This window comes from Triticum urartu, chromosome 1A (assembly GCF_056163025.1).
Source record: "Triticum urartu cultivar PI428250 chromosome 1A, HENAU_Tu73, whole genome shotgun sequence".
Taxonomy (NCBI): Eukaryota; Viridiplantae; Streptophyta; class Magnoliopsida; order Poales; family Poaceae; genus Triticum; species Triticum urartu.
In genome coordinates this window covers 503846222-503862369 of record NC_141873.1, presented here as the reverse complement: position 1 = coordinate 503862369, position 16148 = coordinate 503846222, and the positions used below count along the sequence as shown (strand labels likewise).

Below are 16148 nucleotides of genomic sequence, written 5' to 3'. Positions count from 1 at the left end.
TCAATGCCACTTTTATTGAAATAAAAGATGCAAAACATTGTTCTAAATAACAGAAAGCAAATCCTAACAAAATAAATTGATGCTCCAAGCAAAACACATATCATGTGGCCAATAAAAATATAGCTCCAAGTAAAGTTACCGATGAACGAAGACGAAAGAGGGGATGCCTTCCGGGGCATCCCCAAACTTAGGCTCTTGGTTGTCCTTGAATATTACCTTGGGGTGCCTTGGGAATCCCCAATCTTAGGCTCTTACCACTCCTTGTTCCATAGTCCATCGAATCTTTACCCAAAACTTGAAAACTTCACAACACAAAACTTAACAGAAAACTCGTAAGCTCCGTTAGTATAAGAAAATAAATCACCACTTCAAGGTACTGTAATGATCTCATTATTTATTTATATTTGTGTTAAACCTACTGTATTCCAACTTCTCTATGGTTTATAAACTATTTTACTAGCCATAGATTCATTAAAATAAGCCGACAACACATGAAAAACAGAATCTGTCAAAAATAGAACAGTTTGTAGTAATCTGGATCAAACGTATACTTCTGGATACATCAAGATCGTGCCAAATCAAGAACACGAGAGAGAGAGAGAGAGAGATCAAACACATAGCTACTGGTACATACCCTCAGCCCCAAGGGAGAACTACTCCCTCCTCGAAATGGGGAGCACCGGGATGATGAAGATGGCCACCGGAGAAGGATTGCCCCCTCCGGCAGGGTGCCGGAACGGGTCTAGATTGGCTTTCGGTGGCTACGGAGGCTTCTGGCGGCGGAACTCCCGATCTATTGTGCTCCTGGATGTTTTTAGGGTATATGGAGATATATAGGCGGAAGAAGTATGTCAGGGGGGCCACGAGGGGCTCACGAGGGTGGAGGCGCGCCCAGGGGGGTGGGCGCGCCCCCTGCCTCGTGACCTCCTCACAGATCCCCCGACGTGCACTCCAAGTCTTCTGGGCTTTTTTCCTTCCAAAAATGAGTTCCGTGAAGTTTCAGGTCAATTGGACTCCGTTTGATTTTCCTTTTCTTCAAAACCCTAAAACAGGGTAAAAACAGAAACTGGCACTGGGCTCTGGGTTAATAGGTTAGTCCCAAAAATGATATAAAAGTGTATAATAAAGCCCATAAACATTCAAAACAACAGATAATATAGCATGGAGCAATCAAAAATTATAGATACGTTGGAGACATATCACTGGTCACGACGAAGGAGTTCGAACACTTGTCGGAGGTGTTCTGCATGTTCTTGCAGGGTTTTGCTGAACACAAGTATGTCGTCGAAGAAGGACAGGACACACTCGCGCATCAGCGGGTGAAGTGTGCCTGTGATAGCACCGTTGAAGGTAGCGGGTCCCCCAGCAAGGCCGTAAGATAGGACTCTGAATTCAAAGTGCCCGGAGTGGGTTTGAAAAGCATTCTTGAATTCTTCTCCTTCTGGCAGCCGAATTTGATGGTAACCTGCCCTTAAGTCAAGCTTGGAGAACCACTTAGCCCCGTGCAGTTCATCTAATAACTCCTCAATTACAGGCACCGGGTACTTGCCCACTATAGTCATTGCGTTGAGCTGTCTATAATCTATGCAGAGTCGCCACGTTCCGTCTTTTTTCTTGACTAGGATCACTGGTGAGGAGAAAGGACTGTGGCTGCACTGAATGATACCAGATCGTAGCATCTCCTGTACTTGTTTCTCAATCTCATCTTTATGCTCCGGTTTGTGTCTATATGGCCTCAAGTTCACTGGCTGTGCTCCTACCATGAGTGGTATTCGGTGATCACAATCTCGACGTGGGGGAAGCCCAGTTGGTTCACCAAATACATCTTCAAACTGATCAATAACCTTCTGAATATTGTCTGGTGTTGGCGTATACACCTCATCTTCTTCAGTGATCTGATACAGCTGCACAACTTGCGCTATCGAACCCTGCTTGTGCAAAGACTGCAATTGCAAAGTGTTGATCTCAGGGCAAGCATCCACACACTCTTGATGGCCTCGTAACTGTGTAGGTCCACACGGGGTGGTAATCAGCAGGTGTTTGCCGCGCCAGTCCACGCTCATCGGGCTGTGTTCTTCGAGCCAGTCCATGCCGAGGATGGCGTCATACGCGCCCAATGGCAATACCTTCATGTCTGTGCTGAATTCATGCGTCTGAGACACCCAGCTGCAGTGAGGTATATGAGAGAAACAACAGAGCTCGCCCCCATCTGCGACCTTGACATAGCAGGATCGGCGAAGAGGAACAACGCCTGTCAGTACTGATGCGAGGCGTGCGTCGATGAAAGACGTGGAGCTGCCAGAATCCACCAGCAACAACACCTCGTGGCCTTGTTGCCACGCGTGGAGGCGAATTGCTTTCGGTGACGTGCCACCGGTAAGAGCATGGCAAGAGATTGCCATGGCTGTTTTAGCCAGCGCGTCGCCAAGTTGTGAGCTGGAAGAATCACTATTGGAGTCGAGGCCGAACGGTTCCAGCAGCTCTTCGAGGACATGGAGTTGAATGCTAGTGGGACAGCTGTGGTCCTGGCCCCAGCGCTCCCCACACTTGAAGCATAAGCCCTTCGCGCGACGATACTCTCGCAGTGCCTTGAGTTTGGTGCCATTGGCGCGGCTGGCTTAGACAGTGCACCGATCCGTGGCTGTCGGCGTCGTTGGTGGTCGTCCTTGGGTGGTGGAGGTGGAAGTGCCATGGGCACGCCCGCGCCGTTGCGGTGACTCCAATCCGGGACGGTGGTACGCGCCGTGCTGGGACGCGCACGCTCCCGCGAAGCACCATCCGCCACTTCCTCCTGAAGTAACGCCAGAGCGCACGCGGTGTCGAGATCAGGTGGCCGCTGCACCAGAACCACTGCGCGGATGTCGGGTCGCAGTCCCTCGACAAAACGGGTAAGATAGTAGTAAGGATGAATGGATTTAGAATATGCAGATAAGTGGCTAATGATCATTTCAAATTGCTCAATGTAATCAGCTACAGTAGTTTTCTGTGACAGAGAGTAAAATTGGCGGATTAAGAGCTGGTGACGATCACGACCGAATCTAGTACACAACAGATTCGAGAAGGATTCCCAATCAAACTCAGTCAACTTCCTCTGTACCGATTGTAACCACACCGATGCAGAACCAGAAAAATTCAGTGATGCCATCGGGACCCAGAATTTCTCACGGATCTCAAACATCTGGAAGTACTGCTCACAAAGTGTCTTCCATAGACGCGGATTCTCGCCCGTGAATTGGGGAAACCCGATCGATGGATGAGCCTGACCGATCCCAGCGAGGATCTGACTAGCATGCGCGTATGGAGATGCGATGGTAGGCTGAACAGGAATTTGTGACTGACCGTTGGCCGGGGTGGCCACCGATGCGAACATCGGCGCTAGTCCCCGTGGCAGAACATCGATTCCGTGGTCAATTGACCCGAGGGCGTCGCCCTTCGCGCGCTTGCTGGTGCCGACGTGGTCACGCAGCGGCGCTGGCGGTGCTGGCACCTCCGCCGACCGCTCCTCCGTTGCGGCCGCGGGCCGCGCTTGGAGTTCAGCTACCGCCACCGATAGCTGATCCACGCGCCGCTCCAGATCGGGGCGCCACTGGCCCAGATCATCCAGCTTGGCGGTGTGGGAGCGGATGTCGGAGTGGATCGTGTCGAGGGAGTTGGTGAGCTTGTCGAAGTAATCCTTGAAGGAAGGATCCATGGCGTTGAGTCGTTCCTTGATCGATTTCTGTGCCCTTGTCTCGATCAGATGCGCCAGGGTGTGGATCGAAGGCTCTGAATACCAAATGTTAGCAACCCAGAGATATATTGCTCGATCTAGTAACTCTTCTCACGAATTCAGGTAGCAATTTAGGTTACAACTTGGGGATACATGAATTGGGAAAGGGGAAGGGGAAGAGAGCCGCCGCCGGGTTCGCCGTGATCCACTGGATGCCCAGCTCCAGCGGGTGAGGACGCGTTAAGTAGCTGGCAGCGTCACACCCACTCGGGGCCGCTGGTCTTGCGGTTGGGCCGCCTCTGTTTGATGGGCCGAGCCGGTGGCGAGGTTGACCCGTTGCTGGATGTTGGTGTTGGGCTGTTTGTGGCCTTGACATCCATCAACAACCGTGCACAACATCGGAATCCATCGCTGAGGTCTTCAAGATGACGCCTCCAAGAAAGAAGTGATATCAAAGACATCACCGTCACCCAATCTGGTGAAACCAAATCTTAAGTTTTCATCCGGAGACCTCCGCCATGAGGTAGCAAGAGCAACGAGCTTCATGGCGATACCTCCAAGAAGAAAGACGACATCCGTAGATGAACAAGATCGATGTAGGATTTTCATCCGAAGCCGAGTCTTCTACCAACAATCCCGGGTCCGAGATCAACCCAACACCCTCGGGTAGAACAAGACCAAGCACACACATCCAGACACGGGGCTATCACCACCGCACGCAGAACTCAGGCGAGCACACGCCAACCTAACTGGTCCGCGCCGCCGCGCGCAAGACCTGGATGAACCAAAGCCGGTTCGTGCCAACCTCTGCCTCCGTGCGCGGATCTGGACGAGAGATCGCACCGCAGCGCACAAGGAAAGCCAAGGTGGCACCAAAACAGGCCGACCCGCACCGCTGCGCGCCGGAACTGGGCGGAACCAAGCCAAAACCGACGCACCCGCACCGCCGCGCGCAAGGACCGGACATCCGAGCTGGAACTGGTCAGCGCGGTCTTCCTTTAGCAATGAAAGGCTGGACGGCGCCCCTGCTTCAAGAGCCGGACGTGGACACGCTTCCTGGGGAACCTACCCCACATCCACCAGCAACACCACCACCAGGCGCTGCCGGTCGGCGAGATCTGGCCGCAGACCCGCCAGAACCCAGATCTGGCCCGGCCACCGCGAGCCTCTCACCGCCACGACACCCCACCACCTCGCGCCGTGCGAGCACCTCCTGATCGGGCCGGGGACGACGAGAGCAACCCCAGGCGCCACCGGAGCCACCCGCAAGGCCGAGTTGAGAGCTAACACTGGCCGGTGCTATTGGCCCGAGAGGAATCAGCTTAGATCAATTAACGTGCATACGAGTAAGCTTAGTTGTCTGCTTTGCTTTTGCTGCGCCCATGCATCGACATGTAATCGTATCTACTACTCCCTCTGTCCAAAAATATTTGTCATCAAAATGGATAAAAAGGGATGTATCTAGAACTAAAATACGTTTAAATACATCCCCTTTTGTTCATTTTGATGACAAGTATTTCCGGACGGAGGGAGTACGAGTGAACCACATCAAAGCCAGCGCTGCAAGGCCACTCTCGCCGGAAAGTCGCGTTGCCACCGTCGAGCAGGATGGCACCTGGACGATCTCGCCATCGGCAAAGTCAGACATGCATATGTCGCAGCCCGCACGCGCACTGCTGCTGCTCTGCTTGTGCGCCCACGAGGCGGCGGCGTAAGTGGCGATGGGGAGCGCGATGAGGCCTGGTAGCGTGCAACCTTCCCTGTCTCTCACTTTTTTCTTCTGTACAATGGATACCATAATACTACACGACATCGGCAGAAAACCATCCAAAACAGCACGAGGGACTAAACTTATATGGTTTTAAAAGTAGAGGGGCTAGTTTTGCTGGTTTTGAAGTTAAGGGGTTGTTTCTCTACTTTTAAAAAAATTGAGGGACGAAAAATATACTTTCCTAAAAAAGAATGACAAGCCAATTGTGATACTACGACCAAACTTGGTCTTGAGCATACAACACTGGTAGCCGACACTCAACACTAATAGATGACTCCTCCCGGGCTTGCTCGCTGGTGTCCATCTGGGACTGCGGCACTCTCGTTCGCTACGGCTTTGCCTGCGACAGGGCCTCGGCCGCTTGGCTACGAGACTTCATAGAAGAGTCCTCCCTTGCGTTTGTAACAATACGAAGAAACATGTAAGTTTCAGAAAGTTCAGAAAAAGAGGACTTTTTTTTCTACCGGTCATGAAATCCTCTCAGGACCTCTTTGATTCGCAGGAATTCCAAAACGCATGAATGAATAGAGTAATATATATGATTGGAGTGCTATGTCTTTTTATTCATTCCTATATAGGGTTAGCTCCTCTTCGATTCACAGGATTATGAAACCACATGTAGAAATGAAGAAGTATAGAATTGCAATGTTATATGCTCATTTGATGGACAATGCTAGGTGCCGGTCGACCGGCCCAAATTTTCGGTTGGTCATACCCCGAGCGCGGTACCTTCAGTAGTGAAAAGGGGCTTCGAAGATACGAAGAAGACTCGCATGTGTCGATAGTACGTGCTGACGGGTGTTCCTCTGAGCAGGTGAGACAAGCATTGCACAGGAGATGGCGACTGCAACCGTAATGAGTGGATGACGCAAGTCAGTTGGAGTTATACCCGACCATCCCTCGGGCCGGGACGGGCTTCGTGCTGGGCCTAACCAAGCCCAATGTGAAAAACCCAAGTCCGGGCCTGGCCCGGCCCGGACGTCAGGCCTAAAAATCAGGCCCAAGCCTGGCCCGCCAGTGTAAAAGCCCGCCGGGCCATGGGCCTTGGGCCGGGCCTCTATGTTAACGCGCTAAATATGACGGGCCCGGCCTGGCCCGGCCTTCGGGTTTGAAATCTAGGCCCGAGCCTGGCCCGTGGGCAAGGTTGGGCTGGGCCGGGTCGGGCCGACCGGGCCAGGCTGCCCATGGCCAGGTCTAGTTGGAGTGAGCCGAGAGATAAGGAGGACCTGGCGAAAAGTAAGGGAAACGTGGATGCTTGATTCACGGGAGGTAAGAAAATGAAGCATTTCCCAAGATGATATTACTAGCCACGGAGTTGTGTTGATTTGCCGTAGGTCGAGTTCCGCTGTGGCCGTGATCGGAACTGGTTTATCATCTCCGCTAGTGCTACGGCAGACAGGCTTGATGCCTAGCTGGCCCCATCCTTCCTGGTTTCTTACCTACGTCCCATCGCCGCACTTTTCTGTTATTTCGCACTGCGGCACGGGCCAGCGATGCAACCATGTAGCAAGATGGCAGCTTTGCTACTAGCTACCACAGCTACGTAGCGGCTCATGATGGTCTCGCAACAAGTCGGTACTCCAGCAAAGTACACATAGGTACTTGGTTACACATTGACATCGCTTGTTTACCTGTTTGGGTAGCTAGTTTTTCAGCATTTTCTTTGGCGCTTGTTTCTGATGTATCTCATTCCCAACATATTTTGTCCCCACTAAATCATCGATGCTGCCCATCACAGTCGACCTATGCCTCCTCGCTTGTTCTATTCATAGCGAATGAAGGAGACATATATTTCAAGATTTCTTCACTTGTTGGTCTCATATAAAAGGAGTGGCGTAGTGGCCAGGCACTTTAGTGTCTCACCAACAAGGCAACAAAGCAAGGACGGACGAATGTTTATCTCGTCGATGATGAATCTTGAAGGTACGTTGTACTCCCTCCGTAAACTAATATAAGAGCATTTAGATTACTATTTTTAGTAATCTAAATGTTTTTATATTAGTTTACAGAAGGAGTACTTCGTAGGAAGTGGGAAAAGATATAAAAAACTTTTTTTTTGAATAAGATCAAAACAAATCTAGCTATTTATTTAGTAGGCGCAACATGAAGGCATATCCACCCGCAAAAAAAAACATGAAGGCATATCATTCAGAAATATATCAGATCAGCTACGTACAAAACTGAATTTCGGGTCTCGATTCAGCAAGATCTTTAAAACATAAAAGTCCTGTTTCCTATCTTGCAGGTGGCAGCGAATCAACCTGTGGTTGAGATGGTTAGATGGATAGTGGTATCCCCAACCCATCAGGGTTCAAATCCTGGTGCTCGCATTATTTCTGGATTTATTTCAGGATTTCCGGCGATGTGCTTTCAGTGGGAGGAGACGTTCCCGTCGACGACGAGGCGCCTACGGTGACTTCGTAAATCTCAAGATGATGTGCCGGCTCAGTCTTTCGCAGGTGCTCATAGGGGTAGAGTGTGCGTGTGTACGTTCATAGGGGTGAGTATATGCGCGTGTATATGAGCGCTTATGTCTGTACTGATGCTCAAAAAAAAAAAATCTTGCAGGTGGCCTCATTCAACGTAGATGGGACATGTATTTTATTGGCATAGATTCCAACTTCAAAACAACCGTCTACCACATGCACCTGTTCAACCCCACGTAAGAAATGAAAACTTGCAGACCATGCATGCTGCTCTGAGTTCTTCAACCCAAATAAATCAGAGTGATAAAATTGACATACATCTTTATTAAAATATTTTTGATAACTGAAAAATGAATTTGTCTCAACTTCTACATCATAGGACACACATAACCGTAATTTTATTCTAAAAATAAAAGCCATCCTCTCTTAACTGGTCGATTTCATTCAAGGAGACAAACTTCTAGTACCTTATTTGTAGCCTATTGGTTTGGCCGTAAATTTTGCTACGGTGTCTTCATGTTTACATGTAACCAACTTTGTTGTAGAGTCTACTCATTTGTGGCGTGCCTACAACTTCATATCCAACCCAACTGTAGCGGCCGCTCGCTAGGTGTTGGAAATATGACATGTATTACAATTAATATAATTCCGAATTTATGTGAGACTGATGACAAGGACATATCTAACAGATTTATACATGCAATCACGTAGATGAAATCTAGCAGAGTAAATGAAATCGACATGGACTGAAGTCCCATAACAAGATCACATAAATATAACCGATCACAAAGGATATCTTACAGCGGGGTTGATGATGAGATCGCAGTGAAGACGGGGATGTCGATGGAGAGTTGATGATGAACTGATCGCAGTGCAGATGGACGTAGTCGAAGAAGATTGAGCAGCCGTGCGGATGCACTGCCCAGAAATTTATCGCCCGGCTACCCGTGCAGGTCACCGATGCCGGGGAAAGTCTGGAGACTACTGCTCTCCTCGCCCTGCTGCACGGCAAGGAGAGGATCGGCGAAGGTCGACGGCGGCGGCGCAGATGAGAACGGGTTAGGGTTGTGTTTTGTTCGAGAGTCTCTGGCGAGAAGGACGTCTCCCTCTTATAGACTCGGATGGATAAACCCCACGCAGCACGATCTGCCTATATCCTAGGATCCGCCCCCCTGGGATATCTCCATCATGAACGAACCTGTAACCGCACGCAAACGTGCGAGTCTATCCTCGGTTCGTGCGTGAGACAGACGCGGGTGGATAAGAGTAAAAACTGCACGATAAAAATAACAAAAAATGCATTTTATTAGGCCACGGTCGCGCTCGCCTCGCCAAAGCCCAAAGTCACAAGTCACAAGTCATGCGTAATTAAACGCGAATAAATGCGAGCGAGTGCGCGTGCGTGTGCGCGCGTGTGGTGTACACTTGCATCTTTAGTCATCCCAATGAATGGAACCATGAGAGGCCCCCTTATAAGCAGGTAAAACTCCTGCTCCCTTAGCGATGTGGGACTAAACTCCCACATGGCTGTCCACCCCCTTGACTTCTCTCCAAATCTGAAAATAATTTGGGCCCAATCTCTGTATAAAGCCAATTAATTCCAACAATCCCGACCAAGAAGTCAATGTCTGCAATTTGTTCTCATCTGGCTTTTATATACCAGTTTTAAAAGTATAGACCCGTCTCGGGTTGAACTATACCTAGCACTCCATGATCCACTCCTCTTACAACTAGGCAATGGACACTGCCTTGAATTGCCAGTCTTGTGTAGAAGAGATTCACCTGAAGGCATCACTGATACTAGGCCGCCTTGATCCACGCCTAAGGTTTGGAGCGTTACGGTCGTGCTCCCTAGTCCTTTAGTGAGCTCATTAGAGATCACCCAAATCTCATGTACTGCGACCTCACAGCTAAGCTCACATAGGTGTGTTCTTTCAAGAATACCCTGCAGGACGGTATCTTTCCGAAGTGTTTCGGCATTAGAACATATTAAGACAGAAGTCAGCCTCCCATGCAGTACTTAGAGTACTCATCTTAGCGGGAAATGGAAGATACATATGTACTCTCTCCTGTTGCTCCAACAACTTGTTTTTCCCTTTTCCTAATTCACGGGATCTCCGATCACATAGGCCGGGTTTCTGTAGTTGTGCAACTCAGGTGGGTCTGAAGCCCATTTCCCTTGATGCTCCATCTATCACTGAACGTGATAGCCCCTTTGTAAAGGGATCTGCCAGGTTTTTGGTAGTGTTAATATAATCAACGGTGATCACTCCTTTACGTCTCAAATTCCTGACGGATTTGATGCGCCGTTTCACATGTCTTGATGACTTCAGATTGTCCTTCGAACTCTTGACCTTAGTGATCACGGTTTGGTTATCACAGTTCAGAAGGATTGCCGAAATTGGTTTTTCAACCATTGGCAAATCACTCAAGAGTTCACGCAGCCACTCTGCCTCAATAGTGGCTGAGTCAAGTGCTACAAGTTCAGCCTCCATAGTAGACCTCGTCAAGATAGTTTGCTTGCGAGACCTCCAAGAGATTGCAGCACCGCCAAAAGTAAATATATATACACTAGTGGCTTTGATGTCATCTGCATTTGAGATACAGTTAGCATCACTATACCCTTCTGGTACATCAGGGTACCCTGTATAGTGGAGCCTATACGTTGTGGTTCCTCTCAAATACCTCATTACTCGTTCCAGTGCAATCCAGTGATCATTTCCCGGATTTGAATTAAACCGGCTCAATTTGCTAACCGCAAATGAAATGTCAGGTCTAGTTGCAGCAGCAAGGTACATGAGAGAACCAACTATTTGGGAGTATTTTAGTTGCTCGACCCCTTGTCCTCTGTTCTTACGAAGCTTTAGACTTGGGTCATAGGGAGTTGGAGATGTTCTAGAGTCCTCAAAACCAAACCGACTCAGGATTTTCTCCACATAATGAGATTGACTTAATGTAATCCCATTCTCATTCATTTGCAGCTTTATGTTTAAAATAACATACGCCTCTCCCAAATCTTTCATATCAATGTTTTGAGACAGAAAGGATTTAACATCATTTATAACATCCATATCGGTCCCAAAAATTAATATGTCATCAACGTATAAGCATAATATTACACCCTTGGCCTCACCATATTTATAGTACACACATTTGTCTCCTTCATTCACCACAAAGCCTGCCGAAGTGAGAGTTTTGTCAAATTTTTCATGCCACTGCTTCGGCGCCTGCTTGAGGCCATAGAGTGATTTCTTCAATCTACACACCATGTTCTCTTGCCCGGTTGCTACAAAACCATCAGGTTGCTGCATATAAATTTCCTCATCAAGCTCTCCATTTAGGAAAGCCGTCTTCACATCCATTTGATGGATTAGGAATTTATAAGATGCTGCTAGAGCAATCAGCACCCGAATTGTAGTCATCCTAGCAACAGGCGAGTATGTACCAAAGAAATCCTCACCTTCCTTTTGGGTAAAACCCTTGGCCACGAGTCTAGCCTTATACTTTTCAATGGTACCATCAGGTCTTAACTTCCTTTTAAATATCCATTTGCAACCAATAGGTTTACAACCCATCGGTCGTGGACAGATTTCCCATGTTCCGTTAGTGAGAATGGAATCCATTTCACTTTGGACTGCCTCCTTCCAATCATCAGCATCTAGGGATGCACATGCTTCAGAGAGAGTTCTGGGAACATCATCCACGAGGTACACAGCGAAGTCATCTCCAAAGGACCTTTTAGTCTGTTGTCTCTTGCTCCTTCTGGGAGCTACTTCGCTATCATCCTCCTCAGTTGGATTATACGGAGTTACAAAAGGAGTACTTTCCGGTTCAGGCTCGGGTTCAAATTCTCTTTGTATAGTTGGTTGACTAGTGGATGCTCTATTTTCCTTCATTGGAAAGATGTTCTCAAAGAAGGTAGCGTCTCGAGATTCTATCACAGTGTTAGTGTGCACATCAGAAAACTCGGACTTGACTACCAAGAACCTATAAGCGTTGCTATTATGTGCGTAACCTAGAAAGATACAATGAATAGTCTTAGGTCCCAATTTTCGTTTCTTGCATACAGGTACATTAACCTTGGCTAAACAGCCCCAAGCACGTAAGAAACACAGAGTTGGTTTGTGTCCTTTCCATCCTTCATGTGGAGTTGTATCTCCTTTTGATGAAGGAACTCTGTTGAGAACATAACATGCAGCCAACGCAGCCTCTCCCCACCATGACTTAGCTAAACCGGCACTGTCCAACATGGCATTTACCAAGTCCGTAAGTGTTCGGTTTTTGCGTTCAGCTACTCCTTTTGATTGGGGCGAGTAGGGAGGGGTTACCTCATGGATAATTCCATGCTCCGCATAAAATTCAGCAAATTCATGTGAGACATACTCTCCCCCTCTGTCAGACCTTAAGCGTTTGATCTTCTTCTCTAATTGGTTTTCTACCTCAGCTTTGTAGATCTTAAAGTAGTTCAACGCCTCATCTTTTGTTTTTACTAGATAAATATGACACCACTTAGTCGCATCATCTATCAATGTCATCATATATCTTTTCCCTGCCTTAGTCAAAACTCCATTCATCTCAGACAAATCTGAATGGATTAAATCAAGAGGTGAGAGGCTTTTCTCCCCAATAGGTTTAAACGGTTTTCGGGGTTGCTTTGCTTGCACACAAGCCTGACACTTAGATCCACGGACTATGGAGACATTCGGAATTAAATTAAGCTTGCATAACCGAACAATGCGATCAAAATTTATATGACATAAACGAGAGTGCCAAACAGCAACATCTCCAACATTTATTCCAGAATGTGAAGAACAAGATAAATTGTTTACGACATTACAGTCGTCTAGAATAGAAAGGCGGAACAAGCCTCCGCTGTTATAGCCTTTTCCAATAAACAAACAAAATTTCGAAATAACAAACTTATTCGACTCAAACACCAGCTTGTAGCCATCACGGCACAGCAGTGAACCAGAAAGCAGGTTCCTATTTATTCCTGGGACATGCCGGACGTTCTTCATCGACAAAGTCTTCCCCGAGGTAAGCCTCAGGTCAACTCTACCGGTTCCATGAACGGTTGCCCTTGTTTCGTTCCCCATCACGATGGTGGAACCGCTGCAAGCCTGATAAGAAGAAAACAAGTTGTAGTCGGCACAAACATGCACATTAGCTCCAGTATCTATCCACCAATCAGTGGATTGACATGCAAGAAGGACACTAGGGACATACCTAGATCCTCCACCTGCCTCGCTAACGACAACATTCGCAGATGGCTGGCCTCCTTCCTTCCTGCCTTTGCGCATGCGGCACTTCCTGGCTATGTGCCCTGGCTCAGCACACACGAAGCAGTTGAAGTCACCCTTTTCTTTCTTCTTCTTCTTAAAGCCGGTGGTTTGTTTTGCCTTCCCTTTGTTCTTGTAATTCTTTGCACCGGAACTGCCAGCCCCACTTTGCACGACATTGGCATTCAGAACCGGCTGGGGAGGAACTTTTTCCGCATCTTTCGCTCTGGCCTTTTCCTCAACATCAAGAGTGGCGATGAGACTTTCCACGGTCATCACCTCCCTCTTGTGTTTGAGAGTGGTGGCAAAGCTCCTCCAAGATGGAGGTAACTTGGCAATAATGCCCCCCACCACAAACTTGTCAGGTAGAACGACTCCAAAACCAGCGAGTTCCCCCACCAGGAGCTGGATCTCATGGGCTTGTGTCACAACCGAATTATTATCGGCCATCTTAAAATCGTGATACAGCTCATTAACATACAGTTCACGCCCAGCATCTGACTCTCCATATTTCCTGTCGAGCGCTTCCCAAACAAGGGCAGGACTAGCAAAGTTCATATATATGTCACAAAGCTGATCGGTCATGAGGAAGAGAAGACAGCCCATGGCCGTGTCTGAAGACACCTCAAAATCACGCTGTTGTTCCTGCGTGAGTGGCCTCTCAACGGTGGGTGAAATCACCCACCACAAGTTCATGCTCATAAGCCAGAACTTCACACGGGTCTGCCATCTTTTGAAGTTCTCACCCCCAAACCTCTCAGGTTTCATCACATCGCTTGGTCCAGCCATTGCACAGTAATAAAGTTTCTGGACCGTTGGAAATATGGCAGGTATTACAATTAATATAATTCCAAATTTATGTGAGACTGATGACAAGGACATATCTAACAGATTTATACATGCAATCACGTAGATGAAATCTAGCAGAGTAAATGAAATCGACATGGACTGAAGTCCCATAACAAGATCACATAAATATAACCGATCACAAAGGATATCTTACAGCGGGGTTGATGATGAGATCGCAGTGAAGACAGGGATGTTGATGGAGAGTTGATGATGAACTGATCGCAGTGCAGACGGACGTAGTCGAAGAAGATTGAGCAGCCGTGCGGATGCACTGCCCAGAAACTTTATCGCCCGGCTACCCGTGCAGGTCACCGATGCCGGGGAAAGTTTGGAGACTACTGCTCTCCTCGCCCTGCTGCACAGCAGGGAGAGGATCGGCGAAGGTCGATGGTGGCGGCGCAGATGAGAACGGGTTAGGGTTGTGTTTTGTTCGAGAGTCTCTGGCGAGAAGGACGTCTCCCTCTTATAGACTCGGATGGATAAACCCCACGCAACACGATCTGCCTATATCCTAGGATCCGCCCCCTGGGATATCTCCATCACGAACGAACCTGTAACCGCACGCAAACGTGCGTGTCTATCCTCGGTTCGTGCGTGTGACAGACGCGGGTGGATAAGAGTAAAAACTTCGCGATAAAAATAACAAAAAATGCATTTTATTAGGCCACGGTCGCGCTCGCCTCGCCAAAGCCCAAAGTCACAAGTCACGCGTAATTAAACGTGAATAAATGCGAAATGCGAGCGAGCGAGCGCGCGCGTGTGTGCGCGTGTGGTGTACACTTGCATCTTTAGTCATCTCAATCAATGGAACCATGAGAGGCCCCCTTATAAGCAGGTAAAACTCCTGCTCCCTTAGTGATGTGGGACTAAACTCCCACATGGCTGTCCACCCCCTTGACTTCTCTCCAAATATGAAATTAATTTGGGCCCAATCTCTGTATAAAGCCCATTAATTCCAACAATCCCCACCAAGAAGTCAAGGTCTGCCATTTGTTCTCATCTGGCTTTTATATACCAGTTTTAAAAGTACAGACCCGTCTCGGGTTGAACTATACCTAGCACTCCATGACCCACTCCTCTTACAACTAGGCAATGGACACTGCCTTGAATTGCTAGTCTTGTGTAGAAGAGATTCACCTGAAGGCATCACTGATACTAGGCCGCCTTCATCCACGCCTAAGGTTTGGAGCGTTACGGTCGTGCTCCCTAGTCCTTTAGTGAGCTCATTAGAGATCACCCAAATCTCATGTACTGCGACCTCACAGCTAAGCTCACATAGGTGTGTTCTTTCAAGAATACCCTGCAGGACGGTATCTTTTCGAAGTGTTTCGGCATTAGAACATATTAAGACAGAAGTCAGCCTCCCATGCAGTACTTAGAGTACTCATCTCAGCGGGAAATGGAAGATACATATGTACTCTCTCCTGTTGCTCCAACAACTTGTTTTTCCCTTTTCCTAATTCACGGGATCTCCGATCACATAGGCCGGGTTTCTGTAGTTGTGCAACTCAGGTGGGTCTGAAGCCCATTTCCCTTGATGCTCCATCTATCACTGAACGTGATAGCCCCTTTGTAAAGGGATCCGCCAGGTTTTTGGTAGTGTTAATATAATCAACGGCGATCACTCCTTTACGTCTCAAATTCCTGACGGATTTGATGCGCCGTTTCACATGTCTTGATGACTTCAGATTGTCCTTCGAACTTTTAACCTTAGTGATCACGGTTTGGTTATCACAGTTCAGAAGGATTGCCGGAATTGGTTTTTCAACCATTGGCAAATCACTCAAGAGTTCACGCAGCCACTCTGCCTCAACAGTGGCTGAGTCAAGTGCTACAAGTTCAGCCTCCATAGTAGACCTCGTCAAGATAGTTTGCTTGCGAGACCTCCAAGAGATTGCAGCACCGCCAAAAGTAAATATATATCCACTAGTGGATTTGATGTCATCTGCATCTGAGATCCAGTTAGCATCACTATACCCTTCTGGTACATCAGGGTACCCTGTATAGTGGAGCCTATACGTTGTGGTTCCTCTCAAATACCTCATTACTCGTTCCAGTGCAATCCAGTGATCATTTCCCGGATTTGAATTAAACCGGCTCAATTTGCTAACCGC

General features: G+C 48.1%; 1 pseudogene; it reads right to left on the bottom strand.

The window, feature by feature from the left end:
• Nucleotides 1–1199: 1199 nt before the first annotated feature.
• LOC147991991 (uncharacterized) lies at nucleotides 1200–3691 on the bottom strand (annotated as a pseudogene).
• Nucleotides 3692–16148: the final 12457 nt, after the last annotated feature.